Below are 20,896 nucleotides of genomic sequence, written 5' to 3' on the forward strand. Positions count from 1 at the left end.
ATGTCATGAAACCAACAAGAGAGGAAGCATAACCATATATGAAGAAAGTAAATTGAATCACCTATACTATAATTACCATAATGAAATGGAATCCACTTTGTTATCACAAAATTACATACAATTGTCATTCAACTCTTAATGTAGAAACTAATCTAAGTATGGGCAACAAAACATGACAAGAAAATAGGGTAACCTAAATTATAGTCCAATTCACCATCAAGCTTGCCAACCTTTGTGTTATCAAAAGAGATTACATTAAAATTTTTCAGTCATCATTGAATTTAGTAGAGAAATGATCATAAAATAGAAAAGAAAATAAAATATGAAATTATCCAATGATATGAACACATGTCATTTTTTCCATCAATTATTTTGAATCCATGTTACTTCTAAAAACACATTATAACTTTTTGTCTTCTTTCAACTTCACGAATTCCTATAGAAATCTTAGATTCTTCATATTTTGTTATTCAAAATTAAGTCTATATAATTCATATTATAACAATCACTATAGCTTTGAATTTCCATCATTGATCTCAAATGAACAATCAAGATTAAACAATTATAACCTTCACTATTTTTCCCTTGACAATTTCCTCCATCGATCCCTTTGTATACATGGATTGAATTGTCATTTTCCCTCTTTAGTTAAACCTAAGGGATCTTTGGAAAGTGGGAATACAAGTGTCATTAGTCTCTTCAAATCTGATGACTGAGATTGAAAGGCTTAAACTCTCTTTCAATCTTATGATGAGGGAATCATTGGTGTACCATCATAACTCTTAGACTTTTTACAATCTTATGATACTTTAAAGCATCACTTGAAATGAAATGAATGGGACTTAGCTGATATGTAAGCATTTGAATTTCAACTAACCAATGATGTACATTCCTTCATCAATATAACTTTTCACTAACCCTTGTTATGATCACATATGAACCATTTGTTCACTTAATCAGTGATGCAAATTTACTTATTTGATATTAATGGTTTTTGAGCATTTTCAACATCACGAATTTCTTTCTCTGCAATTGTAATCTTGATGATCTCCAATGTCTTCCTTGAAAACTACAACATAGAATGAATCCTTATCTTTAATATGATTAGGAGTAAAGAAAGATGGTTTAGTAGAATAACTAAACCTTCTTCTTATCAAAAAATGCATAAAAAACCCTCCGAAACCTAATCACCTAGCAATGGTTTGGTGCATTTCTCATATAATTTACCACATTAGGTTAGCTCAAAGGAATGATGAGAAGAAAGGTCATCCTATGGGAAATCTAGACTTAGACTCAAGACATTGACACTTGATTTCACTCAAACCTAAAGTAAAAAGATAAGAACTAAAACTTAGGCAATATTTGGCTCTATCTAGGGATTTAAGCATGATAGTTCTTGAATGAATCATAGCAATTTTTGGTTGTGCACAAAAAAGTGACAATTTGGAAAGAAAATTAATAGACAAAACTAGGAAAATAGCAACAAACTACCTAGGGAGGGCAAGCAACTAAATTAAAGAAAACTACATGAAAGGAAAACCTATCTATCTAGCTACTATTTAGGGGTTACCTACTTTTAATTTTGTATTTGATACAATTTCAAATCCTTCTCAATATAAGAACATTGCAGGATTTCTCTAGTGGGATATACCAATTTGAAGAATTATTCTGATTCACTTGTATGATCTAAAAAGGCCCTTTCCGCAAAGACTAAAAACTTAGAATGCATACCTCTTGTTTTAGATAGTTATATTGCAAAGACGGTTAGGATTCTATGGTTTTACGAAAAGGAACTTATATTTTTATGAATATTTTATCAATATGTCAAGACATAAAGTTGAAGTATGGATAGTCCACATATGTTGTCTTTGCTTAAATATATGGACTTTTATGGTATAACGAAGAAATATTACATGTTGATAAATGTTTCCTCATCCATGCTATGTTTTGGGTAGATTCATTCCCATAGCCAAAGGATTTGCAAGAGTGATAGTTTGAACATTATATACCTTTTTCTAACATTGATGATGAAATGGATATATGTATGTGAAATTTGTATGTATTTAATGTCTTTTATGTATTAACCATGCGTATCCAAAGTTAGCATCTTAGTGTCATGTCAAAGTTGAGCAAATTGTTGAACCTCCACAAGTGAGTGAGATAATGAATATTTTATATTATGATAGTGCACACATTTATCTCCCTCATCCTACCATATTCTTGGAATTTAATAGCAGTTAATGATACTTTTTGTTGGAAACTTGATGAGTTTGTAATTGATCCTCATTAATATAATGAACATAGATTTAGGAAGTAGTTGTAGTCTCCTTTTAAATAATGTGTGTTGTAGCTTTGTAAGTTCTTTTTTAGAGTTTAGAGTTTCTGAAAAAATATACAATAGATTGACTTTCATAATAGTAGTTTGCTATTGTAATCTTTTATCAAGAATGAATAGAATACAAAGTTCTAGTTTACACCTTCTATCTTGATTTTCTTTTCTATTCACTCATCCAAGAGGGCCTACTTGGTAAGTGAACTACTTTAATAGAATATATTTCATTTCCTTGTTGTTTTCTTCAAAAGATACAATTTAATTATTCCTATAGCCATTGATAATTGAATCATTGAACTATTCCTATAACATAGGTGCATAACTAGGTTTATTGTTGTAGCAAGTACCTCTAAGCTTTAAGAGTAGATGTTGTTCAATTTATAGCTTAAGCATCCTTCAGAATTTCCCTTCTTATTATTTATAATGGCTTAAAGAATAATTAGAGAATATACTTTATAGCCACCCTCTCAAGCTTATGGTCCCAGGTTGACAAAAAAAGATGAAAGTTAGTATGTTAAGTTAGGAAAACACATGACTTTGTCTACTCATGGAATTATTGTTAAAGAATGTCCAATAATTTATTAGTATGGTATTATGTTGTCTTTTCTTAATGATGTGTCCTTGGGTGATTGTTTAATTTTTGAATTAGGGAAATCAAAAGTAGTTACTTAACTTTCAATGATAGTTTGCAAGGTGTTAAGGTGAACAACTTGTACATGAGCCAAAATTATGAAACTTAATGTACCAAAGATATGATGATATATTATGAATTAAACTCTTCAAGTACACCTCATTTTTCTGAAATATCTAGTGCATTAACAATTTTTAAAACATTACAATTTTTCTAAAATTCTACTAAAGTCATCAATGGGCAGAGGTCTCTACATGAATGAGCCAATTGATAACCAAATTCTTCTCGATGATGTAGTCAGTTGTGAGATTTTTAGAAGAAGGGGATGGTTGGATTACTATCTTAGATTAAAAATATTTGATGATGATATCAATCTTTAATTCATGAGCACCCTAAGAGCTTGCATTGCAATAGTTAAGGGTCTAAGAATTGAGTTCATAGAAGAGGTTGTAGCTGAGGTCATCAGGCTATCTCAAGAAGGAGAAAATTGGGAGAGAATATTTCAACCTAAGAACAGCTAGGGAAAATTTTAGCATACATTAGGACCCTCAACTAGATATTGAAAAGAAGCAAGGTACTTCTATGTTATCCTTGCCAATAGAATTTATTCAGCCAACAACACTGATTATCTTGTACTTCACCTATGAAGGATGCTACACATACCTACATGCCCTACATTTCAAGTTTCTATCTCACCTATGGCATGATTTTAGGCATGTAAACCTTCCAAATTTTGTGTTTAACATTAGGGTATGTGTAGGATCATGGTGTGCCAAAAAGTGGCAATCTGAAATATCTATAGTTCTAAAATATCTCAAACCATTTTAAAATCTATTTCAACCTTTTTACCACCCACTCTGATACTAAAAGAAAATAATTAATATATTTATAAAGTCTACTATATCTTTTGATACCAAACCTATATGGTCAACATCCTAAAACTATGCTTTTGGAATGTGTTTATGTGATTTTTACTTCAAACATGTAGCTGACAACTTTTTTTTCGCCAAAATTTGATGAAATGAAAAGGTTTTCTTAAGAATGTTCTTATCTTTCCATAAATTTAAGGTTTGTCAAATTATGAGTTTAGTAAGTAATTATTACTTATTTTCTAATGGAGTTAAATATAAAGTTCTGACTGACACACTACTTGAAAAATAACTATAACTTTCAAATGGTACAACATTTTTTAAATCCAAAAGATGCATCACATTCTATGTTTCTTCTACTATAAGGAAAACAAAATGAAAACTTTAATTTTGCAAAGTTTTGAATTAGTTAAGGTGGTTAGTCATGAGAGTTTTTTCATTCCAAAAATACTAAAGTCAAAAATTAATTATTAATCATTTATTTAGAATAAAAATACCCTAAAATAGGTGTCACATCGAGGCATGAGTCTACTACTTATATCTAGAATATTATTAAAAAATACTATCATTTGATTTTGATTAAGGTGGTCAAACGTACATCTACTTCTTAGTTTTGTTTTGAATTTTTTGTAATATTGCATTAAAAATTTAAAATTTTGACCAATCACTTTTTTTTGAGATAGTTCATAGTAGTTTAGAAACTAGATTGAATTCACTAGAGATTATTTTGTCTCAACTTTTTGATATAAAGTTAATAACAAGAAGAAAATTGCACATCGAGTTGACATAACCCTAATTTTTTGATTTTTTGTTGCCACTTAAGAGCATAGTTTGGTTGACCATGATCCTGAACACAATCTTCTTTGATAAAATTAGGGAATGATTAGTTTGTCTCTCACCATTTCTTAATAAAATTAATCATAGAAAGAGACTTGAATCAACAATTAGTTAGGATGTGGCAAAAATTTTTGTAGTCAATGGGGTAAGGCCTAGGTTGGTCAGTCCTAGAGGCCAAGGTGTTGGAATAAGGGAAAAGACATGTACTAGTTTGTGGAATATTATTCTTGAAATTGAAAACATCCCTGAGAAGCAACAATTTGTCTAAATGTTGTTCTCCATTTCTTGAAAAAAGAGAAGCAAACCTAGAGAAATTGTGAGTGCCTCTAAGAACCCATCATCTAATAAGATTAGGTCTACTAGTGAGAAAGGGAAAGATATATCTATGGAACCTAAAATAGATGAGTTAGAGAAACAAACAAGTGATGAGAGCAATGATAATGAAACCCTGCATTCACAAGAGGAAAAAGATTTGGGAAGACCTCCTATAGAACCTATGGTGGAATTACTTGTAAGTAAGAGGAAATAGAAGAACCCTCCATGTTTCTCTACACCATCCACAAGGAAAAGTGGTAGATTTTTTGGGAGAATTAAGGATCCTAAAACCCCTATTCCAAAGGTTAACCCTGAGCCATCTAAATGTGAAAAGGAGTCCTCTCTAGAGGAAAAATTGCAACAAACCATAGCTAGCAAGAATGAGTACAAACCCCAAGATCTACAACCTAAAGTTTATTGTAGTATTAACTATGTGCTCATTGATAGGTATAATGAATTTAATGAGTCTAAAGGGTCTAAGGAGTTTGAGGAAGGCCCTAATATACTAGATATTTATGAAGATTCTGCACAATTCCCTTCAGAAGTTATCTAGAAATTAGATAAAAAATTATTAAGGAAGTAATACAAAACTTGATTAGAATGAGTTAGATACATTAGCCATATAATTTGCTAAATCCCATAGGGAAGAGAATGTGGTGAGAACAATTGTCATGCAAAAAGAGAAATGCCCTACACCATAGAGTGTCAAAAATTTCCTCATTCAACATCTACATGGATATATATCCTTGTACAAGAACCACTGCCATCTCTTGATCTATTTATACCTTCATCTATAGGCATTAATGTGTTTCAAAAAAAATTATATGAAAGAGCTCAATGGGAGCTAGAAAAAGAAAAATTGAACCATGTTATTAATGAAAATAAAAATTAGTTGAGATAGAGCTCAGAAGAAAATGATGTCTTGAAAAGAAGAATTGAACAAACCATGGGATTTATTCCTAAATTAATGAAATGTGTGTCACCATCATGAGGATATGCCTTGTTTCTCAAGGATCAACTTTGATATTTAAAAATGACTAGAATTGTGGAAGGTCTTAACCCCTCCATTGCTACACTGCATGAGTTTTATGATGCATTCCTATCTATTCCTATGACTTTGAAAAATTTACTATATGAATTGCATCTCCATAATCTTGCAGTGCCTAATGCCATAGAATGGAACCCAATAATGTATGTAGGGGATATGTAGTTAAGGGTAGTGATGTCATGGATATAGAATGAGATAAGTAGGGAGCATCAAGCAACACCTTGCAAGGAAGATGAGATGACAACACCACTATTTATAAGGTCAGAGGTTCAACACTTTAGGTGAATATATCTGATTGGATTTCTATTTTTCACAAACCTATTGGAGTAGGTAAAGTATGTTTAGTCAGAAAAAAATACATTATAGATTAGGTACAACACTCATCTAAGAATGTTGAGACAACAATTTTTGCTTCAAGGAAAAGGTGGATAAGAATGTCGCAAGACCTAAAAAATAAGAGAGCCTCATTCTCCTCAAAATTTGACTCTTCCTACTATTAGAATTCCATAGTATATTGATTTGGAGAGAAATCAATGCAAACATTGGCTTCCATTAAAGAATCGGTCTCCCATTCTCCTACAGTTGTAGTAGTCAATGACAATATAGAGGAGAATGACATGCCAAAAGAAGCTAGGCATTGGAAGAGGCTAAAGGAAAATTATGGTTACTTAAACTATGTTAAGAATTAGTCAAGAGTAATGACACCTAGTGATTGGAGGCTTTTGGCCTAAATCAAGAACTTCATGATTGTTGGGGACAAACAATAGTTTAGTTGGGGGGAATGATGGGCCTCTAAAAGCCTATTATTATGAGATCCTTTTTGTCTTGTTTTTAGACAGTTATATTGTAGAGACAATTATGACTCTATGGTTTAAAAACAAGGAACTTATGTTTTAATGAATATGTTATCTATTTTTTAAGACATAAAGTTGAAGTACGGATAGTTTAGATATGTTATATTTTCTTAAATCTATGGAATTTTATGGTGTAATGAAGAAATGTTACACGTTGATAAATGTTTCCTCATCCATGCTATGTTTTGGGTAGATTCTTTCTTGTAGCCATAAGGATTTGCAAGAGTGATAGTTTGAACATTATACCATTTTCTAACATTAATGATGAAATGGATATATGTATGTGGAAGTTATATCTATTTAATGTTTTTCATGTTGAGTATCCAAATTCAATGCCTCGATGTTAAGTCAAAGATAACTAGATTGCTACACTACTACAAGTCAACAAGATAATGAATACTTTTTGTTACGAAAGAGCACAAATATAGCTCCCTCAACCTACTATATTCTTTGAGAATACAATGGTGGTTAATGATATTTTCTATTGCAAAATTCAAGAGTCTATAATTGATCATCATTGATGGAGTGATCATAGAGTAAGAAAGTAGTTGTAGATTCCTTTTGAATAATTATTTTTGTAGATTTATAAGGAGTTCTTTTAGAAAGTGTTTAGTTGCAAGAGAAATATAGAATAGATTGATTTTCATAATCATAGTGTGATATTGTAATCTTTTATCATGAATGAATAGGATACAAAGCTCTAGTATACACCTTCTATCTTGATTGTCTTTTCTATTCACCCATCCAAGGGGGTCCACTTGGTGGGTGAACTCCTTTAATAGAATAGATTTCATTTCCTTGTTAATTTATTCACAAGATAGAATTTTGTTGTTCCTACATCCATTGATGATTGAATCAATGAACTATTCTTGCAGTATAGGTGCATAACTAGTTTTATTGTTGTAGCAAGTACCTTTAAGATTTAAGCGTAGATGTTGTTTCAATTTCTAACTAAAGCATCCATCAACATTTCCCTTGTTACTAGTTGTAATGGGTTAAAGAAGAATTAGAACATATACTTTGCAGCCACCCTCTCAAGAATATGCTCCCAAGTTGACAAATAAGATGAAAGTCAGTATATTATGTTAGGAAAACAAATGATTTTATCTAGTCATGGAGCTATTCTGAAAGGATATCAAATCCTTTGTCACTAAGGTTTATGCTGATTGGTCACTTTTGTCATCATTTCTAAGGAAGGTGTCAATCTAATTCAACCCTAAAGTTATTATGTTAGTTTAAATTTTACATTATTTTGTATGCATAGAAGAAGAAGCCTCCTAGGGATATTTATTTACCAAAATATTCAAGAAAAAAATTTCAATCCTAAATCTAAAGAACCTCATAGTGAGAACAAAGAAGAGGAACCTTTTGAAAATCCATTTGTTGCTACTCAGGAGTGAATACCCTCATTCTCTGATGAGTCCTTGCATTTGAATTATCTTTTTCATAAGCTTGAATACCTAGATAATCTACTTGCCGTTGTTAGCTATAGCTCCTCCAAGAATGGCTCAACTTCAACTTACATTTCATTTTCCTTTCCCTCCTCAGCAAAGTAATCAAAATTTGAAAAACATACCCACTACAACTCTGCCTAAGTTTTATGGCCTAATCACTAAAGATCCTAAAACCTTTCTCTTTGAGTTTAACATCCTTTGTAGAATTTATAATTATAAAATTGATGCCCACAAGCTTAAGTTGTTTCCATCTACCTTGAAGGAAGCTACTCTAAGATAGTTCATGGGGTTCAGAGCGAGTGTTGTAGAAGATTGGCCTACATTGAGTAATATGTTTCTCACAATGTATAAGGAATACTACAGGTGTAGAGATCTAAAGGGGGTTGACATTTTAAAAATGTCCCAAAGGAAGATGAAACCTTAGAAGACTATGTTTCATGATTCATGTTCAACTAATAGTGTAACATGCAACACTAGCTGGATGAAGAATCAAAGAAACATCTTTTTTGAGAGGTGCAAATGATGAAAGTATTAAAGCTTTAGATTGTATGGCAAGAGGAGATATCACTCAGAAAAATTGGATTGATATAAAAAACATATGCTTGAGTTATTCATAGGCTACTATGAAGAAAGGTAGGGGACTTAGAGACCTACTATAAAAGTCTAATGGTAATTCAGGGGTATCAAAGATGGAGCTATCTAATCTATTGTCATATTTCAAGCAAGACATCATTAATGATGTACCCACTCAACTAGACACTATTCAAGCAAGAACGAAGAGGGATGAAGCTAATACCATGTTAACTAAATATTGTCCACACTATAGAGAAAAGAAAAGAAACTATAGATGCAAGTCTATTGCAATCCTGGAGTTGTAACCAATGCCTATAGGGTTTAAAGTTATTGATGAAAATGGAGAAGTGCTTTATGCTACTCAATAGAGACCATGGGATGAAAGATAAGGTATTCCACAAGATCCTCTTCAAATTTACAATAATAAAAATTAATTGAAAAATGTTGGTTTTAGTGGAAATAATAATTGGTAACAACCCCAACAAGGTTGGAAATAACCCCATCAAGGTTGGTAGAAACATAAACAAGGTAGGTAGAAAACTCAGTAGTATTGAGAACAACCTCAAAATTGGAATAACCAAGCTAGTCAAGAAGGTCTCATGCCATCACCTTAGTAGAAAGCTTTAATGCCTCGTCCTACAACCACTAATGCTCCTCCTAAGTTGACTCAATTTCTAGTTTAGCCTAATCATAATTCCAATAGTAAAAAAATGTTAGGACAAAATAGCTATGTCATTTCCTTGAAAAATATGCACTTAAGATCATGCACTACTCTCCCTTCACCTTAAAAGCCTATAATAACTTAAGTTTAAGAAACTCCAATTGAGAAGATGGATGATTCAAGTAAGAATACCTCTCATGTAGTTAAAGAACATCCATTTCCCCATAGATTGGTAGAACACATCTAGCCTAGAAAAAAAAATGTAGTCATTGATTTTCTTAATCAACTAAGGCAAATAACAGTTAAAATACCATTGTTGTATGTTATCAAAGAATTTTTTACCTATACTAATCCTATCAAGTAAGCATGTATTAAACAACTAGGGAGGAAGAAGAAGGATCCAAAAACCATCCGTGATCTAGGACAGTTGTCTAATTTGATGCTGGAGAAATTAACTATACCTAAATACTCTAACCCTAGGAGTTCTGCAATTACAATCACTATCCATGTAACTAAAGTTCAAAATGCTTTAGTTGACCTAGGAGAATCTACAAATGTTAATATGACAAAGGAGGTATTGTCTAAATTGCATATCATTGGCCTCAAGGAGACACCCACCATACTTTAGGTTGTTGATAGTTCTACTATTAAGCCAAATGGGACGATAGAAGATGTCATAGTCACCTTAAACTCTTGGGAGTATCCAGTTGATTTTGTTTTCCTTTCCCCAAAAGCTAATATGCATGGGTATCCTTTGATCCTAGGATGATCATGGTTAGCTACTGTAGATTCCTATATAGATTGTCAGTTTGGAAAAATGACAATATTTAAATGCTATCAATACTTAGATCAAACTTTATACTCCCCCATCCGGCCACTGTTATAAGATGATTAGGTAGTCTAGCCAGACTTACATGATAATGATCTAGAAACAAATTCCATTCATCAACTAATGATGATAGGTAGACAACCTTTTTAGCTGCTCAAGAAGAAGATGAAACAATCTCCTCTATTATTTAGAATGAATATGGAATATAATCTCAAGTGTCTCCTCAAGGTGCATATATCCTATAGACCATATTACCATCAATGGATTCATCACATCATTTAGAAGCTTCACAATTTCTCCACTCACTCTTACCTCATGAGATGGGCTCTTCTCATGTTGCCCAATTTTTCATGGTAGACAAGATTATTAAGATGATAGTGGAACCATGAAAATAATTAAATGTTAACAATTCCTTGTCATCCACCTAGCAGGAAGTTGTGTTGTAATTACTACAGGAGAATCAAAACTCATTTTCTTGGGACTATATGTACATGGAAGGATTAGATCCTATGCTCTATACTCATAAGATTTACATCAACTGTGACTTCAAACCTATTCAATAGCCTCAAAGGAGAGTTAATCCTATTTTAAAAGACATCATTAAGAATGAACTGCAAAAACTACTATGTGCTAGTTTTATATACCCTATCTTTTATAGCCAATGGGTTCCACCCTTGGTTATAGTACTCAAGAAGGGAGGAAAGTGGAAAGTAAGTGAAGATTACAAGGAACTCAACTTAGTAACTAAGATAGAACATTTTTTGTTTCTATTTAGAGACTAAGCCCTTGACAACTTAGCTGGCAAAAAGTATTTTTCTTTTCTGGATGATTTCACTAGTTAGAACTAGATACAAATAGCTCTTGAAGATCAACAAAAAATAACTTTTACCTACCCATGGGGAAAGTTTGCCTATTTATTTTTACCTTTTGGCTTGTGCTATGCCCCAATTGCATTTCAATGTGTTATCATCAATATCTGTTGATTGTATGCAGATTTACATTGATGATTTTATTGTTTATGATATCACTTTTGAGGAAGCAAAAGCCAATCTAGAAATGATACTTAAAAGATTTCAACACTATAACCTTTCCTTAAATAGTGAAAAATGTTTCATGATGATGGAGGAAGGTGTAGTACAAGGTCATTTCATTTCATTTCATCAAAGGGCATCCAAGTAGATCCATGAAATATTGAAGTCATTAGTACAATGCCTATACTAGAGAAGCATAAAGATGTATGTAGTTTCCTTGGTCACATCAGATATTACATAAGATCCATAAGAGATTTAGTCAACTTGCAGCCCATTGTATAACCTATTGTAAAAGATGTTGAATATTTTTTGGGACTTTGAATGTACCACATCCTTCCTGCATCTTAAGGAAACTCTTACTATAGAACCTCTTTTGTGAGGACCCAATTAGGGACTACCTTTTCACATTCATATTGATGTGTTAGACTATGCTATCAATTTCATGCTTGGAGAAATGATATACTTAGTTCAACATGTTATTTACTTCATTAATAAAAAATTGCAAGGTGTAGAGTTTAACTACACATTTAGTGAAAAAGAATTACTTGCAGTTATCTATACCTTTAATGAATTCAGGCATTATATTACTAGATATGAGATATTTTTCCACACTAATGATCATGCTATAAAATATTTGATGGACAAGCCTACAATATTAGGGAGACTAGATTGTTGGTTGCTACTTATGCAAGAATTTTATATCACCATTATAGATAAACCTAGTAGGGGCAATGTGGTAGCTAACTTTCTCTCTCAATTGTGTGTCTCTAATTATTCTATAGCCATAGATGATAGTTTTCTAGATGAATATTTTTTCTATTGTTAGCACAAAACCCATTGTATGGAAACATAGAGAATTACCTCACTACAAGAAGGATGCCAGTTCATTTTTCTCCCAAAGAAAAGAAGTTATTAGTTGAAAAGAGCTTTAACTATCCATGGATAGTTGGATTTATGTTTTGTACTAGCCCTGACCATGTCATGAAATGATGCATCTGGGAAGATGACACATATGATGTCCCAAGATCATGTCATGATGAGCCCTATGGAGGTCACTTTGTAGTTGAAAGAAGCACTTTTGAAAAATTAACAATTGGGTATTGTTGACTAACTTTACACAAGGTTGTAGCTAGATATATAAAGAAGTGTGACAAGTGTCAACACATAGGAAGACCCAACAAATTAGATGTAATGCCCCTACAGTCTCAAGTGGTTGTTGCACCTTTTGACAAATGGGGGATTGACTTTGTAGGCCCTATTGAACCTTTCTCACAAGGAAAATCTTATATTCTAGTTTGCACCAATTACATAACCAAGTGGGCAAAGGCTAAACCCATGAAACATCCTAGGGATGAAAATGTTGCCAAGTTCCTCTATGATTCTATCTTTAAATGGTTTGGTGTTCCTAGGGAACTGAAATCTAATTAGGGGGCTTAGTTTACATCCAACTTGATAGCTGCTTTGATGAAGGAGTATACCATTTGACATGGAAAATCATCATCTTATCATATGTAGGCTAATAGTCAAGTTGAAGTTACCAATAGAGAGTTGAAAGCCATTCTCACCAAAATAGTAGCCCTTCATTAGAAGGATTGGGCTACCAAACTTCTTGAAGAACTTTGGGCTTATAGAACTACCTAGAAATCTATAACTAGTTTCACCCCTTTTGAGCTCATTTATGGTAAGTCTATTGTCATGTCTATGGACTTTGCGTGTAAAACATTGAGGACTTTTCTAGAACTTGGTTTAGATTTCACTATTCCATAATAGAACTGCATCCTAAGTTTAAATGGCCTAGATGAATGGTGAAAATCCACATTGAATAGTATTGAACCCATTCAACAATAGCAAAAACAATGGCATGATAAGTTTATAAAATATAAAATGTTTGTTCTAGGAGATTGGGCTCACCTTTATGACTCCAAGTACCAACATAATCCAAGGAAGTTTCAAACACACTAGTTAGGACCATATCATATTTTTTCTTTATTTCCCAATGCTTTTGTTAAATTATCTATAATTGATCCTGTTTGATTTAGGTTACTTGTCAATGGGCATTTCCTAAAGCTTTATGACAAGCTAGTTAATCATGCAGAGTTCTTACAAAAATTTTAGAGTAGTGTAGACATGACTATTCCTATAGCCATAGAATATGGATCTCCTCCCCCGATTCCTACCACTCCTTGACTTCACTCAAGGATTTCATAATAAATATTTTCTTCACCATTCACTCAACTCCACTCCACCTTTTCTCTTTCCCATCATCAATCCCATCCCATCACTCTATTATTTCTGATGATCTTTTCTAGAACATCTTTCCAACAACAACTTCTAGGTACATACCACATAACTTTTCCTATATTCTATTTTATTCATGCTTTGTTAGGATTTGGTATCATTTACAAATTCTCGCTCTTGGATAATCCTAGCCTAGTTGGATTCATGGCATTTCATAGTTGAGAGGAGGGAAATATTTGAACAATATTTATTTTCAAATCACATGCAAATTTAGAAGTACAACTTTAAAAGTTAAATGACTAATGAAACATGCTAATGTCACATGTTAATGGTCTGTCCTTGAGTGATTGTGTCATTATTGAATTAAGGAAATTAAAAGTAGTTAACTTTTAATGATATTTTGCAATGTGTTTGGGTGGCAGACCTATACATGAGCTAAAATTATGAAACTTAATGCACCAAGGATATGATGATATATTTTGCATTAAACTCTTCAAGTAGATGCCATTTTTTTGAAATATCCAGTACATTCAAAAGATCCAAAACGTTAAATTTTTTCCAAAATTCTACTTAAGCCAACAATGGGTGGAGGTCTACACAAGAATGAGGTAATTGATAACTAGATTCTTTTGAGTAATGCAATAAATTGTCATATGTTTAGAAGAGGTGGATGGTTGGATTATTTTCCTAGATTAAAAGGATTTGATGAAGATGTCACTTTTTAATTCATGAGCACCCTAAGAGATGGCATTACAATAGTTAAAGGTCTAAGAATTGAGTTCATAGAAGATGTTGTAGCTGAGGTCACTGGGTTATCCTAGGAAGGAGAAAATTGGGAAAAAGATTTTGACATATGGAAAACTACAACACAGTTTAGTATACATTAGGACCCTCCACTGGATATTAACAAGAAGAAGGGTACTTCTAAGTTATCCTTGCCAATGGAATTTATCTAGGTAGCATCATTTATTGTCTAGTACTTCATCTGCAAAGGATGGTACACATACGTACATGCCCTACATTTCAAGATTCTAGCTCACATACAACATGATTGTAGATAGGTAAACCTTCCAAATTTCTTGTTTAACATTATAATAAAGAAAGATTATTTTGTAAAATTAGGGAAAGATCTGTCTATCTCTCACCATTTCTTAATAAAATTAATCATAGAAAGAGAATTTAACAAGCAATCAGTCAGTATGTGTTAGTAATTTTTGTACTCAAATGGGATATAGCCTAGGTTGGTTGATCCTAGAGGCCAAGATGTTGGAAGAAAGGAAAAGACATCTACTAGGTCCCATAAGATTATTCCTAGAACTAAAAAAGTTGCTAAAATTTCTCACTCTAGTTCTAAACCAACTAAGAAGAAGCTTTACAAAGCTGAACCCTCCATTGCTCACAAAAGGAGAAGCAAAACTAGAGAAGTTGCTAGTGCCCCTGAGACCCCATCATCTGATGAGATTAGGTCTACTAGTATGGAAGAGAAAGATATAGCTGTAGATCCTAAAATAGAAGAGTTAGAACAAAAACTAGATTATGAGAGTAATGATAATGAAACCCTACATTGACAAGAGGAAAAAGATTTGGGAAAATCTCTTGTAGCACCTATGGTGGAATTACTTATAAGCAAGAGGAAATAGAAGAACCCTCCATGTTTTTTTGCACCACCCACAAGGAGAAGTGTGAGGTTTTTTGGGGGAAGTAAGGTTCCTAAAACCCCTAATTTAAAGGTTAATCTTGACAATTTTGAATGTGAAAAGGAGTCCTCTTTGGATGATAAATTGCAACAAACCATAGATGGTGAGAATGAGTACAAACCCCAAGATTCAAAACTTGAAGTTGACTCCAGTATTCACTATGTGTTCATTGATAGTGTTAATAAAGTTAATTAGTATAAAGGATATGAGGAGTTCAAGTAAATCCCTAATATAATAGATATTGATGACAATTATGTGAGAATTCCCTTTAGAAAGTTACCTAGAACGAAGACTGGAAATTGTTTCAAAAGTACTAGAAAAACTTGATCAAAATGATTTACATAGATTATCCAAAGCAACTGCTAAATCCAATAGGGAATAAATGTGGTAACAATAATTTTCATGAAAAAAGGGGAATTCCCCACACCATAGAGTGTAAAAAAATTTCCCCATTCAAAAAATGGATGGATAGATATCCTTGCACAAGAACCACTGGCACCTCCAAAATTTTCTACACCTTTGTCCATAGGCATTAATGTGTTTCAATAATTTCTATGGGAAAGAGCTCAATGTGAGCTAAAAAAAGAGAAATTAAACCATGTTATTTATGAGAGGAACTATTAGTTGGGACAGCGCTCAGATGAGAATGTATTTTTAAAGAGAATCATTGAGCAGATCATGGCATTAATTCCTAAGTTAATGAAATGCAGGTCACCATCACAAGTGTATGCCTTGTTTCTCAAGGAGTAACTTGAAATTTTCAAATTGACTAGAATTATGGAAGGTCTTAAACCCTCAAATACTACACCAAATGAGTTTTATGATGCATTCCAATATGTTCCTATGACTTAGGAAAATTTACTATTGGAATTGTATCTCCATAATCCTATAGTGCCTAGTGATATAGAGTGGAACCCAATCAAGTATGTAGGGAATGTGTGGATAAGTGTAGTGATTTAAAGGATATAGAATGAGATAAGTAGGGAGCATCAATCCACACCTTACAAGGAAGATGACATGATAACACCACTATTTATGAGGCTAGAAGTTTAGCACTCTAGGTGAACATATCTAGATTGGATTTCTATTTTAGGAAATCCTATTGGAAAATGTTGAGACAAAAATTGTTGCTTCAAGGAAATGGTGGATAAGAATGCCACAAGACCTAAAAATAATAGAGCCTCGTTATCCTCAAAATTTTACCCTTGCTACTCTTTGGATTCCATGGTATAATTATTTGGAGAGAGCTCAATGCAAACATTTTCTTCCATTAAAGTATCAAACTCTCATTCTCCTACAACCACTCCTAGTAGTCAATGACAATTAAGAGAATTGTGACATGATAGAAGAAGTTTGGCACTAGAATAGGCTAAAGAAAAATTATGGTTACTTCAACTATGTTAAGAATGAGTTAGGAGAAAGGATACCTAGTGATTGGAGGCTTCAGCCCTAAATCAAGAACTTCATGATTACTGGGGACCAACAATAGTTCATTTACAGTAATGAAGGGCCTCTAAAATTCCATTATTCTGATACCCTTTTTGTCTTGTGTTTAGACAATTATCTTGTAGAGGCAGTTATGAATCTATGGTTTTAAGCAAAGGAACTTATGTTTTTATGAATATGTTGCCTATATGTTAAGACATTAAGTTGAAGTATGGATAGTTCAGATATGTTGTGTTTTCTTAAATCTATGGAATTTTATGGTAGAATGAAGAACTATTACATGTTGATAATTGTTTCCTCATCCATGCTTTTTGTTTGGTAGATTCCTTCTTGTAGCCATAAGGATTTCCAAGAGTTATAGTTTGAACATTATACCTTTTTCAAACATTGATGATGAAATGAACATATTTATGTGGAAGTTGTATGTCTTTAATGTTTTACTGGTAATAACCATGCATATCCAAAGTCAACACCTCAGTGCCAATTCAAAGCCACCTAGATTTTTGAACCACCACAACTGAAAGTGATAATGAATATTTTATATTATGGTAGCATACAAATATAGCTCCCTCAACCTAATATATTATTGGAGAATTTAATAGTAGTTAATGATATTTTATTTTGTAAACTTCATGATTCTATAATTAATACTCATTAATGGAGTGGTCATAGAGTTAGGTAGTAGTTGTAGTTTTCTTTTAAATTACATCTATTGGGAGAGTTTTGAGTTTCTGGAGAAATATAGAATAGATTGACTTTCATAATAGTAGTGCAATATTGTAATATTTTATAATGAATGAATAGAATATAGAGTTCCAATTTACATCTATCTTAATTGTCTTTTCTGTTTACTCATCCAAGGGGGGCACTTGGTGAGTGAATTGCTTTAATAGAATAGATTTCATTTCCATGTTTGTATCTTGACAAGATAGAATTCTGATGTTCTTGCATCGATTGATAAATAAATCATTGAATTACTCCTATAGCATAGGTGCATAACTAGGTTTATTTTTTTAGCAAGCACCTTTAAGCTTTAAGAGTAGATGTTCTTTCAGTTTCTAGCTTCAGTTTCCTTCAACATTTCCCTTCTTATTAGTTGCAATGGATGAAATAAGAATTAGAACATATACTTTGGAGGCACCTCTTAAGCTTACACTCTTGAGTTGAAAAAATAAGATGAAATTCAATATGTTATGTTAGGAAAACACACGATTCTAACTACTCATGGAGTTATTGTGAAAGGATGTCCAATCCTTTATTTCTAAGGTATCAAGTTGACAAACTAGTTCTATCATCCCATAATGCATCATGTATCTTTTTATGCCATCTCGTATGATTATTTAATACTAATTTCTTGAAAATATTAGTTAGATTCTCATTACTAGACTCAGGTTACCCATTTCTTTGAGGGAAATATTCAGAGGAATGTCCTGCTTGAATGCTACTATCATAACAAAATTCAGTAATTTGTAAAGAAGAAAAATTAGATACATTATCCATTTTCACTTTCATGGGAACTTTAAACCTAAATAGTATATGTTCTTTGAGAAACTCACATACCACTTCTGATGAAGTCTTTTTCATTGGCTTTACTTCAACCCATTTATTGAAATAGTTTGTGGCAATCAATATATACAAATGTCCTTGATTGGAAGGAGGATTGATTGGGCCTATAAAATCTAAACCTCAATGATGAAAAAGAGCTTCAATTACCATTTGCCTATAATGGAGGGCAACAAGCTATGGTTTACCAATAAACATGTTGCATTTATCACAATTAGCAACCCACTTATATGCATCTTTAAACATGCTAGACCAATAATAACATTTCCTCAAAATTTTAAATGTATTGACAATAGAAGAGAAGTGTCCTCCACATACCTCATTATGAAAAGATGTTAGCAATTTTACCTACTACTCCTTAACCACACATTGTAAAAATGTTGCATTAATTTCTCTCTTGTACAAGACATCATCATGCATCGCATGCTTCAATGCCTTTTTTATAGATCCTTCCTTTTCTAAGTAGTCAATCCATCAGGGGATTCACCATATGTCATAAAATAAGAAATGTTTGAGAATCAAGGATCTTGAAGACTTACCAAAAGCAGATTTGGAGTATCATCTTCTCTGAATTGTTGATCTTCTGCCAAATCTTTATAGAGTGCATTACCTCTTACAAGTTTGGTTGAATTAATTTCTATATATCATATTCTTAAACTTTTTCTATCCAAACTCCTCTATTATTACAACCAACCTCTTGTTGTGTCAAAATACATTTTAATGCAAGATCTGGTATATATATCACTGAATGAGAACACAACACCTAAAATGTGAAACTTTTAATGACTTTCACTATTGCATATGCATGTTTTTCCATTTTTGAGTATCTCAATTCCCAATTCTTTAATGGTATACTCATAAAAAAATTGGATCTTGTATTCTTTCTTTATTTTCTTACATCAATATATCTGACATAGTATGTTCTAAGGCATAACAATATATGATGAATTTTTTAGTGTAGTATAGGATAGGCATAGGGGCTTTTGCAATGGCACCTTTGATATCTTCAAAAGCCTTTTTCCCAATATCACTCCATTTGAAAGTTTTATTAGCTTTCATCATATCAACTATACATTTAACTACTTTAGAGAAGTTAAGCACAAATCTTCGTAAGAAATTTACTTAGCCAAAGAAGGACTTTACTCTAGTTTTACTCAATCCTAGACTTAATTTTTGAATAGCTTTAACTCAGTCTAAATAAATCTTCACTCCTTCTTGAGATATAATATGACCAAGAAATTTTCCTTCTATCACACAAAACACTCACTTCTTTGGATTCAGTAAGACACCATGATCTCTACATCTTTGTAGCATGTTTTCTAGATCTTTGATATGATATTTTTTTTCTGAGAAAAGACTATCATATCATCAACATATATGATAATAATTCTATCTTTCAAATCCCACGCTGAAAGGTTGCACCTGCATTAATTAAGCCAAAAGGTATCCTATTATAAGAAAACCTACAACCATGGTGTGGTAAGTACTATTTTGAATTGATCATCTTCATCTTACCTAATTCTAATTATAACCTAAAAAACATCTAAAATGGATATCATTTTATTTCCTATAATAGTTTGTATGAGATGATTCATATTAGGGAGTGCAACATTATCTTTGAGAGAGTCTTGATTTAGATTTCTGAAATCTACACAAATCCTTATCTCTCCATTCATTTTCCTCACTAGCACAACATTAGAATCCCAAGTATAATGGTAAATAGGATGTATAATCCTAGCCTACGATTTTTTTTAAACCTCCTTGAATATTTATCCTTCAACTATAGTATTATACTTTCTTTGTTTTTGCCTAAATGGTGTTGCTTCTGAATTAAGAGGGGTTCCATGTTTAGATTTTTCCACCCATGAAATTTTTAAGGTTTTCATAAGTCCAAGAAAATACACCTTTAAATTCAATGAGTAATTTCCTAATTTCCATCCTATCTTCTCTTGTGCAATACTTTCCTATGTTTATCATTTTTGGGCTGATTTATGTCCCTATATTGATTCCATCATATTCACCACATGTTTCTCCTTTCTTATCTCTTCCTCTCTTTATGTATGCATCATTCCTATCAAAAATATTCTCCAAGGAAATTAAATGAGGTGGAATTTTATTACCTTTTAGTTGAATCATATCAAGCTCTATTTTCTTTTTGTCACCTATCATTGAATCACCATTAGAATTATTGTTTCCTTCAAAATACAAGCCTTCAAAAGGTCCATCCCCTTCAATGAATTTAGTTATGCATTTATCATCTTCAAACACCTATCAAGAATCTTCAGTATTAGGAACATTGCACCTTAATAGAACTTCTACTTTATAGATTTGATCTTTGAAATTAGGATGTGGTAGAAGTAAAGGTGTAGAAATTGCCAAAGAATCAGCTCTTGAATTGAATTCCCTTGGTACTGATAATGGAGAAGTCAACCAAACTCTCAATTTCATCCCACAGCTTATTACGATAGGTTCTCAATCTTGAGTTCTTTACTACATATTTGTTTTTGACTTGTCTCAC

Source organism: Cupressus sempervirens, chromosome 10 (genome assembly GCF_028749045.1).
Source record: "Cupressus sempervirens isolate cs-2001-9-10 chromosome 10, ASM2874904v1, whole genome shotgun sequence".
NCBI lineage: Eukaryota > Viridiplantae > Streptophyta > Pinopsida > Cupressales > Cupressaceae > Cupressus > Cupressus sempervirens.